The following is a 14,267-nucleotide window of genomic DNA, read 5'->3' on the forward strand; positions in this document are numbered from 1 at the left end:
CACTTCTCCGCCAGTCCTACCTTTTAGATAGTGGTTGATTTTCTGTTTCTGGAATTGCTGTTCTTCTTCTCTTCGATCTCCCGTTGGATTTGTAGGTGTTTGCAATCTTTAGATAAGCTAATTAGCTGATCTCCCGGTACCTGAAGTAGTCTCAGCCTGCTGCTTCTCCGCCATCTTGACTCCTCCGCTCCTGCATTTTTGCAGGTTACTTCAACATTTTTAGAATTCCATTTTGAGGGCACCTGGGTGGTTCAATCATTGGGAGTCTGCCTTTGGCTTAGGTCATGATCCCAGATTCCTGGGATCAGTCCCAGCATTAGGCTCCCTGCTCAGCGGGAAGCCTGCTTCTCCCTCTGCCACTCCCCCTGCTTGTGTTCATCTCTTGCTGTCTCTCTCTCTCAGTCAAATAAATAAATAAAATCTTTTAAAAAAATCCATTTTGATTTAGCCATAGTGTTTCTGATGATCTCACTTAGTATAGCTTTTTATTGTTTGCTCTATATACTACATTTTATATATAATGTATATAGATGAAGATACAGTTATAGATATATAATCAAAGTAAAAAAGATTTCCCTTCATCTACCAGAGCCATGTCAGAGGAAGCTTCCTGAAACATAAGATTTAAATAAGATCCAGAGTCTTATAATACTCCAGTGTCCACATTAAAATTAAAAAGTGTCAACATTTTACTAATTTAAGTATAGAAACTTTACGTCCCTTTATATCCTTTTACCTTCCCATTTATAGTATAATTGTCTTAACTATTTCCACTACATATGAGAACCACATTAAACATTGTTATAATTTTTATCCGAATGTCAAAAATAATTTAGAAAACAAAAAAAGGAAAGTCTATCATATTTACCCTTACCTTTGTTCTTACCAAGGTCAGGATCCTTCTTTTATCATTACCTCTTTTTTTTTTTTTTTAACTATTCATTGGCTTTTAGTGTATTCAGTTGTAGATCTGCTACTACAGTCTTCAAAAAGTAATCCCCTACCCTTAGCTGTCATCCTTCCAAACCTTCCATCTACCCCAGCCCTAGGCAACCAATAATCTGCTTTCTGTTTCTATAGGTTTGCTTATTCTGGATATTACATGTAAATGAAATCTTGCAATATGTGGTCCTCTGGGACTGGCCTCTGATTAGTAAACTTTTTTTTTTTAATTTTATTTATTTATTTGTCAGAGAGAGAGAGAACTCATGCACAAGCAGGAGGAGCAGCAGGCAGAGGGAGATGCAGGTTTCTCATTGAACAAGGAGGCTGATGCAGGACTCGATTCCAGCACCCTGGGATCATGACCACAGCCAAAGACAGAGCTTAACTGACTGAGCTACCCAGGTATCCTTGATTAGAGAAGTTTTTCAGTCATTCCTCTAAGTGAAGTCCACTGGACTTTTGTGACCCCACTCTTTTTCTCTACTCCTTCTGGCACTCAGCCTCCATGAACGTTGTCATGGCTCCACATGGCCCTGAGGCTCTGTTCATCTTTTCTCAGTCTATTGTATCTCTCTTATTCAGATAGAAAAGTTTCTGTTGTTTTCATTATTGTTTTTAACTGTTTTATCAGTGTATGATTGACATATAAGATGTTGTACATAGTTAATGTATACAACTCACTGAATTTCTAATGTTTTATCTTCAAGTTCCCTTTGAAGTTTATCTTCAAGTTAGCAGTCTCTCCCTTCTGCTGTTGAGCTCATCCACTGAGTTTTTCATTTCTGTCCTTGTGTACTTTAATTGTAAAATTTCCATCAGTTTTGCTTTCTGTCATCTGTTTTTTCGCCGAGACTTTCTATTTTTTCATGTGTTTCAAGTATGTTTGTAATTGCTTAATAAAACAATGAAGCCCAATGAAGTTCAGTGGCCACTTTCAATCCTGATCAGAAAATTCTGACATCTGTATCATCACAGTGTTAGTGTCTGTTGTCTTTTCTCATTCATTCATTTCTCATTCATTTAAGACCTTCCTGGTTCTTGATAAGACAAATGATTTGTGACTGAAATCAGACATTTGGAGTATTTAGGACTCTGCATCTTATTTAAATCTTATGTTTTAGGAAGACTTCCCTGACCTTGCTCTGGTAGTTGAAGGGGAACTTCATTAGTTCCAGGAATATATGGAGTCTAGGATCTCCATTTGAGCCTCCAAAAGGGGTAAGAATAGGAAGGAGCTCAGGACCAAGCTCCACTCCAAGGCCTCCTTTGTTGGAGTTCGGGTATCTCATTACTGCCCAGAGGGGATGAAAGTCCAATCTTGCCACCTGGTCTCCATGATACCACAGGCTCCACTTAACACCCACCGGGGATGAAAATGCTGCCTCCCCATTCAGTGTTTGTTGCTGCTGATGATGGTAGGGCTGTAGGCTTTCTGTGGTATTTGACTGGAGTACAACTGTGATTGTCTAAACGTTTTGTTTTGCTAGACTGCTGCTTTCTGCATCCTTTGACTAGTGAGTGCAAGATTTGAGAAGGTTTTTTTTTCTTGCTCTTGTTGGCTTTCTTGGGTTGCTGGCCTTTCCAGCACCCACCATAGAATGTACACGGCAGTAAGAGTACCCAGGGTATTCAATACTGCCCATGGGTCCTGAAGTCCCTTGCCAGTCTACCTCTTTCTCTCTACATTTCAGGGTCTTCTTCTGTTTGCTTTATATGTAACATCCAGAATTATTAGTTGTAATCACAGGGAGGAAAGGGAAAAATAAGTCTATTCCATCTTTCTGGGGAAACCTCATTTGGATTTAAATTATAATTCCCTAATGAGGAAGGAAGTTGAGTCTGAACTCTTTTTCATATGTTTATCAGTCATATCAGTCAAGTTTATCAATAGAAACTTGATTGTTTCTATTGAGTTATCTTTTTCTTATTAATTTGTTGGAGTACTTTATATTTTCTGTATCAGCTCTCTGTTAGCTACATGTTGCTGTGGCTTACCCATTCATTTTCTTGGCAATATATTCTGAGAAACAAATCTCTATCTTAATACAGGCAAATTTGTCAACTTTTTTTTCTTTATGGTTAGTGGTTTTGTGCATAAACATTTACCTTCATTAACATCATAAAGTTATTATATCTACAAGCTATATTGTTTTACCTTTCAAATTTAGATCTACAATCCACTTGAAATAGACTCTGAATAATTTGACTTAAAACTCAATTCATATTTTTCCCTATCAATCCTGAATGTGTTTAATTTTTAATTCTCTTAGGGGAGGAAAATTATCTTTCCTTCTACCCTTCCAAGTTCTCAGCGGGGGCTCCTGTAATAAAAGACAAATTAACAAAAGAAAAGCACAATAATTTATTTAATATGCTTTATCTGATATGAGAGCCTTCCTAAGGAAATGAAGACTGGAAGAAGTTGTTAAACAGAAACATTTTATGCTAGGTTTGACGAGAAATGGCAACTTATGGAAAGATGTGATATGACCAAAAAAATGTATGAGCTAGATATAGTAAATTGAGGGAAATTTAGAAAGGCTTATTTATTCATGTTCCTCTTTGTATCCTCCTCTGTCTTCAGAAATAAGGATGTTTCTTTCTCCAGGTATAGGGAGGACACCTCTCACATGAGGGTCTTAAAATCTGCTTCTAGGAAGGTCAGAGGGTCCTTCTTGAGTCCTTCCAGAAAGTGCCATTTTCTGAACCCTGTCTTTTGCTATATGGCATATTTTTTTCTTTTTCTTAAATTATTCTTATTAACATATAATGTATTATTTGTCCCAGGGGTACAGGTCTGTGAATCATCAGGCTTACACAGTTCACAGCACTCACCGTAGCCCATACCCTCCCCAATGTCCATAAACCAGCCACCCTATCCCTACCCCCCCATCCCCTGGCAACCCTCAGTTTGTTTTATGAGATTAAGAGTATCTTATGGTTTGTCTCCCTCCCGATCCCACCTTGTTTCATTTTTTCCTTCCCTACTTCCCAAACCCCTTCTCTGCCTCTCAAATTTCTCATATCAGAGAGATCGTGTGGTAATTGTCTTTCTCCGATTGACTTATTTTGCTCAACATAATACCCTCTAGTTATATGGCATATTTCTAATAACAACTTCTTTTTTTTTTTTTTAAAGATTTTATTTATTTATTTGACAGACAGAGATCACATGTAGGCAGAGAGGCAGGCAGAGAGAGAGAGAGGAGGAAGCAGGCTCTCCACTGAGCAGAGAGCCCAATGCGGGGCTCAATCCCAGGACCCTGAGATCATGACCTGAGCCGAAGGCAGAGGCTTTAACCCGCTGAGCCACCCAGGTGCCCCTAATAACAACTTCTTATCCACAGAAAAGATAAGCAAAATTTGAGTCCTTATTAAAAAATAAAAATGCATATTTATTATTAGGTTTAATATCTGTCAAGTACTTTGGCCAATATAACCAGTGAATCCCTGTTTAGTACAAAAGATCCTTATGGCCACTTTCCAGCAAAATGCTGTGAAGTTTCTACAGTTCAGATCCTCTTGACTTGGACCACACAAGTGAATGGGGCACACACAGAAGAAAAACAGCACAGCAAAAGTCCACATATTGAATATTGCAAGGCTTGATTTCAGATTTTTAAGAGAAAATATATAATATGGATAGAAGCATTACTCTTTATTTTTCTGACATGTGCACTATTTTGTACAGGCCCTGAGCTGTGCTCCACCAGCCCCCTAGCACTTTGCAGCTCACTACTACAAACTGTGGGTAACTTTTAGAGGATTTTGAGTAGTTTTTGTATATTGAAAGTCCCCCTGATAGTAATGAGAAAGATGGATCAGAGTAAAGTCAAGAGGTTATGTCATGTTCTAGGTGAGAAAAAATGAGGGTGTGTTGCCATGCAGCCAGAGAACTACTGAAGAAGTAGACTTGACAAGACTTCATCATTAGGATATGATGCCAGTCATTTGGGGGGATCGGGAACCTCTGAGGAGAGCAGATTTCAGAAGGTTGAGGAAGGTGATGACAACTTTAGTGAGAGCTGATGACTTAGAATTCTGTCCCTCTTTGTAGAGAGCATAGGTTCCCAGACTGACCGTAACTCCTGCTTTGAGCAGAAAGAAAGTGGGACCAAATTCAAATTATTTCCAAGATTTTCTGCCTAATGCTCTTAAGAAAACACAGCCAACCCAGCTGCACTGTCTTAGGTACATTTCATGTGGATGATAATCCACGTGTAAGTAATGTGTGCATTTGGTGAACAACCTTCAGGGCTTGCTAAGCCTACCTTCTTTAAAATGTTAATAGGTCAGGGCGGGGGTTGGGGGGGGTCTTGACTATGGGCTGCACATCACATCATCTCCAAGAAGCCTAAATCGGTAAATTATAGCATTAATGTGCACAGTAAGTAGTTTGCTAATGTGGGTTCTGGTAAACATTGTAATGGTAGCTGGCTGGGGTTAAAGAGCAGAAGGATATAATTTGTGATAGTGTATGTTTAAACCCCATGGAAAACAGACTCTTTGGAATCTGAACTTGATCTGAACTTCCTTTCTCACAGAAGGATAAGGAGGAAGAGATTTGGTATCATCACTGACCCTTTTCCATAGACTACTCAATGCCAGCCTCTAACTCCCTCTATTATCTTCCTCTGAATATGGAGCTGCTGACAGCACAAAGCAAAGGGACACACATAGAAGTGAAGAATAAAAAAGGACAGTATCACTATAGGACAATGTAAGACATGGAACACATAGGATACTGTAGGATGTTTTGTGGGACAGCATCACTAGAAGAAGAGAAGATGGGAAAATTCACAGTCCAGAAGAACACTTCAAGAACCAATTCAGTTCACCTAACCATTTAGAAACCTGTTATCTATCCAACACTACAATATAGAAGATATATTTAAGACCAGTGGGTAGGTGTTTTAGGGAAGTCAGTTTCAACTCACAATAAAAAATAATTTTCTCATTATGGAATTATTCAAAAGCAAAAAGAACTGTCCTGTTTTATAGTGAGGTCTCCATAATTTAAGTATGAAAACAGGATTATTTGAGTAGAGACCATTATATTGGATGCAGTTTGACTAGTTGCCCTCTAAGTAACCATTTCAAATACAAGACTCTGAGCAAAGTCTTCATTTAAAATAGAGCTGCTTTGAGTAACCCTGGTCTTCCATGGTTAGGGAGATGTGGTTAGAGATACTAAGCTCACCTCCACTCCCTACTCTCCTTTGCCCATGTCATCAACACAGAAAATGGAACAAAGATGGAGGAGGTGCTTTATGTTCCAAAGAGGGGAGAAACTTCCCAGAGATGAGCCAGCTGGAGTCCTCAGAGGAGGACTGTGAAGAGTCAGGGAACAGAAAAGAAAGAAAGATCCCTGAGGTCTTCTGAATGATTGCATATTCAGTTGTGTTGACATACTTAAGAATGCCTTTACATAAAACACCCAGAGATTAAAGATCACTGAATTTGATTTCTAAAAATTATCTATAAGCTGTTAATAAACAATCTGCTTTATAAAGTAAATGGCCGCCCTCTTTATTCACTTGGCTCTAGACACAACAACAGCAAACAATTTCCTGGGAACTCACCAACTGCTGGCCACTGCTTAAAGGGCTATAAGGAGATTAATGTGCATAATCTTCATAACAGCCTTATGAAGTCATGCTAAGGACTGAATTGTGCCCCCTTAAATTCATATATTGAAGTCCTAACTCCCAATGTGGTAGTATTAGAGAGGGGGCTTGGGAGATAATTAGGCTTAGAAGAGGTCATGAGAGTAGGGCTCCTCATGATGGGATTAGTGTCTTCATAAAATGAGACCCCAGAGAGCTTTCTCTTCCTACATAGACACACTGAGGAAAAGGCATGTGAGCAGCCAGTGAGCAGGCAGCCATCTGCAAGCCAGAAGAGAGCGCTCACCAGAACCCGACCACGCTGCCATCCTGATCTTGAGCTCCTAGCCTCTAGACCTAGGATTAAACAAATTTCTGTTGTTTAAGCTACCAAAATGTATAGCATTTTGTATAGCAGCCCAAGCCAACTAATACAGGTCAGTACTGTTACTAGTCTTTTTTCACTTGAGAAAACTGAAGGATGAGAGGTTAAGTATCTTGGCCAAAACAGCACACCAGTAATTGAGGAACAGGGATTCACATCCAGACAGGCTATATCCAGAGCCTTTGCTCTTTACCACCGTGATCTACTGCCAATTTGTAGTATAATGTGTACTTACACCTTTACTGTGTTTCCCGAGGCATTTCCCAAACTAATCATTCTTTACAACACTGTGATGTAGATAGAGCAGACATTACTGTCCTATTTTTGTAGATGAGAAAATTGGCAGATTAGATGGAATGGCCAAGGTGAAAGCTCCAGAGATTAGGAGAACCAGGAAGAGATGAAAGACAGCTAGTAATTTCCTGAACTAAATTGCTGGAAAGTCTTGAGATCACATATATACAACACCTAGAATGCTGCCTTATATGAAGAAAGTACGAAATAAATTATTGAATGTCAAAGGAATGGATCAAAATATAACTTGAAACCCCAAAGTTGCAGCAGTACTATTTTGAAGAATCTGTTATTCCTAATTATGAATTTAATTATGCATCTATTCATTGTTCAGTTAATCATTCATTTAACAGCTATCTAGATTTGACTATGGACCAAGCAAGCATATAGTTCCATTTCTTCTCCTTTTCCAGTCAGTGTTCCCTGAGTCAGTGTACTTTGCAGTACCTTGCCACCGAATATATTGTTACTTGAAATGCATCTTAAGTAGAAAATAAGTCTTTTAAATCCAAGAGAAAGGGGGAGTTTTAAAAGCATAGATCCAAGAGAGGAGGACAACTTCTGCCATTAATCAAAGCATGGTTAAAAAAAAAAAATTGAATCAATCAATACGAAATTTCATTTCTTGACAAACCCTCTCATCTCTTTTGGTCTGATTAATTGATTTTCTTCCACTCTATCCACTTTTTCTTCATGAAAATTTGTATTTTCAATAGGAAATTGTAGGAGTTAGAGTAAAAACTAATCCCATTACAATTTTACCTGTTAAAGGAGTCATATAAAGTGTATTCCATCTCACACCTAAAATCTGAGAGGTAAAGAATCTTAACCAGAATCACTGTGGCATCTCTCTTCTAAGCTTTCTTGTTCTAAATCTTATTCTTGGGATGCCTGGGTGGCTCAGCCATTAAGTGTCTGCCTTTGGCTCAGGTCATGATCCCAGGGTCCTGGGAATGAGCCCTGCATTGGGCTCTCTGCTCAGCAGGAAGCCTGCTTCTCCTTCTCACACTCCCCTTCCTTGTGTTCCCTCTCTCGCTGTCTCTCTCTGTCAAATAAATAAATAAAATCTTTTAAATAAAAAATAAATCTTATTCTTAAAAAGGCACACTTTCTATGGCCTGATTTGTTTATTTACATTCATCTAAGGAGGTGTGGGTTTGGGGGCTCAAAAATGTGATTCATCACTTAATTACAAAGTGAGATTTTGTACTTATATTTTATTTCACCTAATAAAATGATGCTTGAGATGGACTTCTGTTTTTTGAGTTATGTAGGTATCTTGAAATTGTACCACCCACAGTGTCCCAAATTCTGTCATGCACAGATGCTCAGTAAATTGAACACCATCTATAGAGAAGTAATTAGCCAGCATCAGGGTGCATTGGAATCACTTTGCTATACTCTGATTTACCCTTACATTGTTGTCTTCTCAGCATCATGAGCTAAACATAGCTGTTCTTCAAGTTTGGTTGCTTTTTTCCCTTCTCCTCCTTCTTGTCCTTCTCCCTTTTTCTTCTCCTCTCTTCTCTCTCTCCTTCATCTTCTCCTCCTCCTCCTGCCACTTCCTCCTCATCCCCTCCTCTCCCCCGCTCCTTCTTTTTCTTCTTCCTTGCAATACTTTAGCTTAACAGGCACTTTAGAAAGTAAGTACATTTTCAAAACTAGATGAAATGAGACAGGAGCAAATCATAGGCATAATTGATTTTTTTACTGGCATGTTTCAGCCTCTCTTTTATTTATTGACCTGTGCCACATGCAGAAAGAAATAGGACCTTTGTGAATACGATTGGTAACTAAAAAGTCAAATGCCAGTCAAACAGATAAATATCCAATCTTCAAAATACATAAATGTCCAATCATCCCAAAGAAAGGTGTTCCAAAACGTCTGTCTTTGCAAGAGACCCCTGTACCTGAAAACACCCATCAGAATAGTTGTATAAAGTTGCCCTCATTTGGTTGGTCCATTTGGCTAATTAGTGAGTATGTTGAGTTTTGAGAAGAATAAGAATAAAAACAAACATTTATATAGTACTATATTCTCCTTTGAGGACACTGACGGAACATCTGAGTAATCTGGCATAGGGTACCTGGCCAGACAGTGTAAGAGCTGAGACTTGAACTTGAACTGTCCAAGTATCTTTGCTAATCTTGATTAGTCAACCGTTTCATCTCCTGGACCTCAGTCTTTCTTGTCTGTGAAATGAGTGGATCTCAAATTTGGGGGACTGGGTCCACTCAGAAAGGGAAAAACACCCTATGTCTCATTTCCCCCAATCATTCTCAAGTTCTAATGGCAAACAAGCTGGTAACAAAGAATGTGACTGTAAAAACAAATCATGGGCATGGGGAGGGTTATGTTCGCATATGCTTTCACAATAGAGATATATTTATACTTAGAAATGATTTATCTTTAAGAGAACATGTGTCTTGAAACCTAATTATGGGAAAAGATTAGGTCAAAATATAGCTAATAATGTAAATTATGTATCATTAAGAGTTAATAAAATTATTAATAACAAATAGAAGGGGTGATGGTAAACCTAAGCTAAATTTATAATTAAAAACAACAATGGTAGTAAGTGACAATGATGACCAATTGAAGAAAACGATGATGTAGTAGCTTGCTCCCAAATTTTAGGATTTCTACCTCTCTGCCTGTGCCATAGAAGCTGTGTGACATAGCCAAAGACCATATGGCAGCCAGCCTTTCTAGAGCAATACCAAATTAAAGTCCTTAATAAACTCTCTAGCAACATGCTTATTTAAGTACCAAATTAACAATCCCCAATTCACTTAGTAGTTGCTAGTCAGCTGCTCTTGGCCCCATTTGAAAACAAATATAAATGAATTAAAAACAAATAAGAGGGGCGCCTGGGTGGCTTAGTGGGTTGGGCCTCTGCCTTCGGCTCAGCTCGTGATCCCAGGGTCCTGGGATCGAGCCGCACATTGGGCTCTCTGCTCACCGGGGAGCCTGCTTTCCCCCATCCCTGCCTGCCTCTCTGCCTACTTGTGATCTGTGTCTCTCAAATAAATAAATAAAATCTTAAAAAAAAATATGAAATTACAAGTGATTTACCTAAAAGAGCCAGAGAGAGTACGTGGCGTGATTGTGATGCCCTCACCTTCCATTCCTCTTGTGAAACCCCAGCTCACAATAAGAAACATATTTACTGGGGCACCTGGGTGGCTCAGTGGTTAAGCTGCTGCCTTCGGCTCAGGTCATGATCTCAGGGCCCTGGGATCAAGTCCTGCATTGGGCTCTTTGCTCAGCAGGGAGCCTGCTTCCTCCTCTCTCTCTGCCTGCCTCTCTGTCTACTTGTGATCTCTGTCTGTCAAATAAGTAAATAAAATCTTTAAAAAAAAGAAAAAAAAAAGAAACATATTTACTTTAAAATTCAGGGCACACGTGCACAAAATCTCTTACTATATTGGTGTAGTTTGAGCCCTGCACCAAGACACCAGGACAAGCAGCTGAGTAGAAGCTAATTCCTAGGTTAAATTCTGCACACCTTATATGATGCCCTGAATGTGTGTGGGCAGACAAATATGTATATTTATATGTAATTTAATTTAAAATTAAAACTTCATGCACTGGGCACTGGGTGGCTCAGTGGGTTAAAGCCTCTGCCTTGGGCTCAGGTCATGATCCCAGGGTCCTGGGATTGAGCCCCACATCAGGCTCTCTGCTCAGCAGGGTGCCTGCTTCCCCACCCCCCACTCCCCCACACCCCCCACCCCGTGCCTGCCCCTCTGCCTACTTGTGATCTCTCTCTGTCAAATAAATAAATAAAATCTTTTTTAAAAATTTCAAAAAAAATAAAACTTCATGAACTAATATTCTTGAACTCTGTGCAAAGCCTTCTGATATTTTCTACTCTTTTTTTTTTTTTAAGATTTTATTTATTTATTTGGCAGACAGAGATCACAAGTAGACAGAGAGGCAGGCAGAGAGAGAGAGAGGAGGAAGCAGGCTCCCTGCTAAGCAGAGAGCCTGATGTGGGGCTCGATCCCAGGACCCGGGGATCATGACCTGAGCCCAAGGCAGAGGCTTTAACCCACTGAGCCACCCAGGCACCCCTCTACTCTTTTTTTTAAAGAAAAATATTGGTCATGATATATAATCAGTTGGTCTCACAACCCTCTTATGGGTTTGAATTTGAAAAACACTACTCTCAAAGAATGTTGCCCAGATACATGTTCACTGTGACCTCCAAAAATAGCATGGGAGCTTCTTCTGTCTTAGAGATCTAAAGTTAGATCTTTTCCTCTTTACACACAAACTAAAGCACATTCCTTGGATGAATATGTTTGAAATTGTGGGTTATAAGAAAAGATGGCAGGAACTGGGAATGGTGAGCCTGGAGGAAAGAAGCCATGGCAGTGGAGGGGAGAAAGAGGCCAAGAAAGTAAGTGGCAGTCCTCCAGTATTTCAGTGGCTACCACGGTAACCAGGTATTGGAGGGACTGGGCATTTATCTCTCACCTTTCAGGATGGATAGTCAGCCTGATGTGGGAAGGGTGTTATGGTTAGAAGCTGACAGCCAAGAAAGAATTCTTGAGACGTCTTTGATGCAAAAAGGTGGTTTTATTAAAGCATAGGAACAGGAACCGTGGGCAGAAGGAGCTGCACTGGGGTCATGGGGAGTGGACCATTTTATACCTTCAAATTGGGAAGGCTTTAAAGAGATAGCATAAGTCTGTAAGGAATTTTGGAAGCAAGGTTTCTAGGATCTTGAGAGGCTAGCTGTTGTTGGGAAAAGGTCATTTATTACCGTCTAATAAAACCTTAATCATGAGACCCTTCAGATGTATATGGTGGACCATATGCTTGGGGGATGATTGCCAACATGTATCTGGGGGGCGGGGGTAGAGATAAAGGAAGTTTTCAAAAGACTTTTTATATGTTAAAGTAGTCTTACAGAATCCTAAGGGGGCAGGGGAGGGAGGTTAGTCTAGGATTGCCTTTTGCCCTTAGCAAAGTGTCAACATCAAGGCAGTTGAATCCCTAGAGGAGTATCATCCTGCCCATTTCAAGGACTTGTCAATGGTCTGTAGGTAGTAAGGAAATTTAAGTATATCTCTTCTGCCTTTGTTTCCCACATCAAGCCAACTGAACATTTATTGAGGACCAGCTACTTGCCAGCTTCTGTGCTAGAGATGACCAATAGAAATATAATAGCAAATACAGTCAGATAATTTTCATGCAAAGAAACTACACTTTTCCAGTAATGGGACAGTCAAGTATGCCTGATAACTAATGCAAATCTTTATTTATGATCCACAATATTGAGAGATGATGAATTTTGTTAAGTTCTATTGATGGCTTTAGTGACTCTGATAGCCCCTGTTTATCAAGGTATTTGATGTCAGTTTCTGAATGTTTCTATGTATTCGGTTTCCTGCAGAAAGTGGTTCAGTTATGGAGAAGGAGACGCCCTCAGAAGGCGAACTGCAAGCTTGCAAATGCAGACAAAACTTGTCCCACAGCTGCCTCTCCCATATTCTGCTCCCCAGATAAAACAGGAAACCATGAAAGAACCTTCCATCTCAACTTTAAAGGAGACTTTTTAGAATTCTAGCTTTAGACACTTTTTTCCTGAGGAAAAAAATCATTAAGCTTACTTTTATTTTAGATTATTCCATTTGCAAGCACACAGGATCATGAATACATAAATCTTTTCAATTTTTCACAAAGTCTGAGTAATGCAATCTTGGTTTTATTGCCTTTGGGCTGTCACCAATCTCTTTTAAACTTTAAAAGAAATCCTCTAGAACTTGTTCGTGATCCCCTTCATAGTACTGTATTCAAATTTCAGTGTTAAAGCTTGTATGGGGTTACCTGTGAGTTTAGTATTACATGTTCAAGTTAGAGGAAACATCTGTTGGTTCGATATTAAATGGATTTTCGAAGTATAAAACCTACCATGGTAGTAAGAATTTGCCCAGTGTGAGAGACAATCAAGAATAGTCCAAGTTCAGCAGGCATTTGGTTGGAGTGAGGGAGATGTTACACAGAATTACCCTTGAGCTCCCTACCAACCTCGAGATTGTATGTTTTGCTTAAATGGTGATTTCACCCACCATTACTGGATTCTTTTCCAAAAAAGAGCTTTCTGTCCCTGCCTTCTGGAATCACATCCCAAAATACAAAATGACTTTTTCCTTAAATGAATGCATCTTTAAAGAATCACTTAGATTGGGCGCCTGGGTGGCTCAGTGGGTTAAGCCTCTGCCTTCGGCTCAGGTCATGATCTCAGAGTTCTGGCATCAAGTCCCGCATTGGGCTCTCTGCTCGGCAGGAAGCCTGCTTCCTCCTCTCTCTCTCTCTCTCTCTCTACTCTCTCTCTCTCTGTGCCTACTTGTGATCTCTCTCTGTCAAATAAATAAAATCTTTTAAAAAAATAATCACTTAGATCTAAATTACTCAGTAAGTGCTATTTGGTCTCTTCTGACAACATTGCCACAGCAAAGTCAAATTGTAAATAATAATAACAAGTTACTTGTAATAATAATTACTAATAGTAAGTATCAAATAATAACAAAGTACTAATAACATCAGTAATTGGTTTTAAATAGCTAAAATTTATTGACTGTTGTGTGGCAGATGCTAGGCTAAGTGCTTTTAAGACACTAATTTAATGACAACTCTATCAGGTGGTACATTCTTTTTTCTCATTTATTGGGTAAGAAAATGGAGACAGCACCTAGATGAGACAGAACTAGACTGTGAAGTCACAGTATGCTAACTCCAACGAATACACTCGTAACTACTAGTTTATACATAATGACTATTATGTAAGTGTTTCTGACCCTTGCTAATGTCTGTTTAGTCATCTGAATTATTTGGCAATATCATAAATGTAATAGCTTAAGTATCCAGTCTTAAATGTTGAAATATTATGTCATAAACTTTCAACAAAGAGAAAATGGTTAAATAATTTATACTACACGTCTTCACTAAAGTTTTAAGGAATCATTAAAATGCTCTAGACAAAGAGCTTTTAGAACATAGGAAAATGTGTGCAGTTATAGAAAAT

At 39.1% G+C, this 14,267-nt stretch overlaps 1 protein-coding gene across 10 annotated transcripts in view; it reads left to right on the plus strand.

Annotated features, from left to right (window-relative positions):
* Window positions 1–14,267, plus strand: part of DLG2 (discs large MAGUK scaffold protein 2) — a 2,065,329-nt gene that overhangs the window by 1,806,545 nt on the left and 244,517 nt on the right. The window lies entirely within an intron of this gene.

This window comes from Lutra lutra, chromosome 10 (genome assembly GCF_902655055.1).
Source record: "Lutra lutra chromosome 10, mLutLut1.2, whole genome shotgun sequence".
Lineage (NCBI taxonomy): Eukaryota > Metazoa > Chordata > Mammalia > Carnivora > Mustelidae > Lutra > Lutra lutra.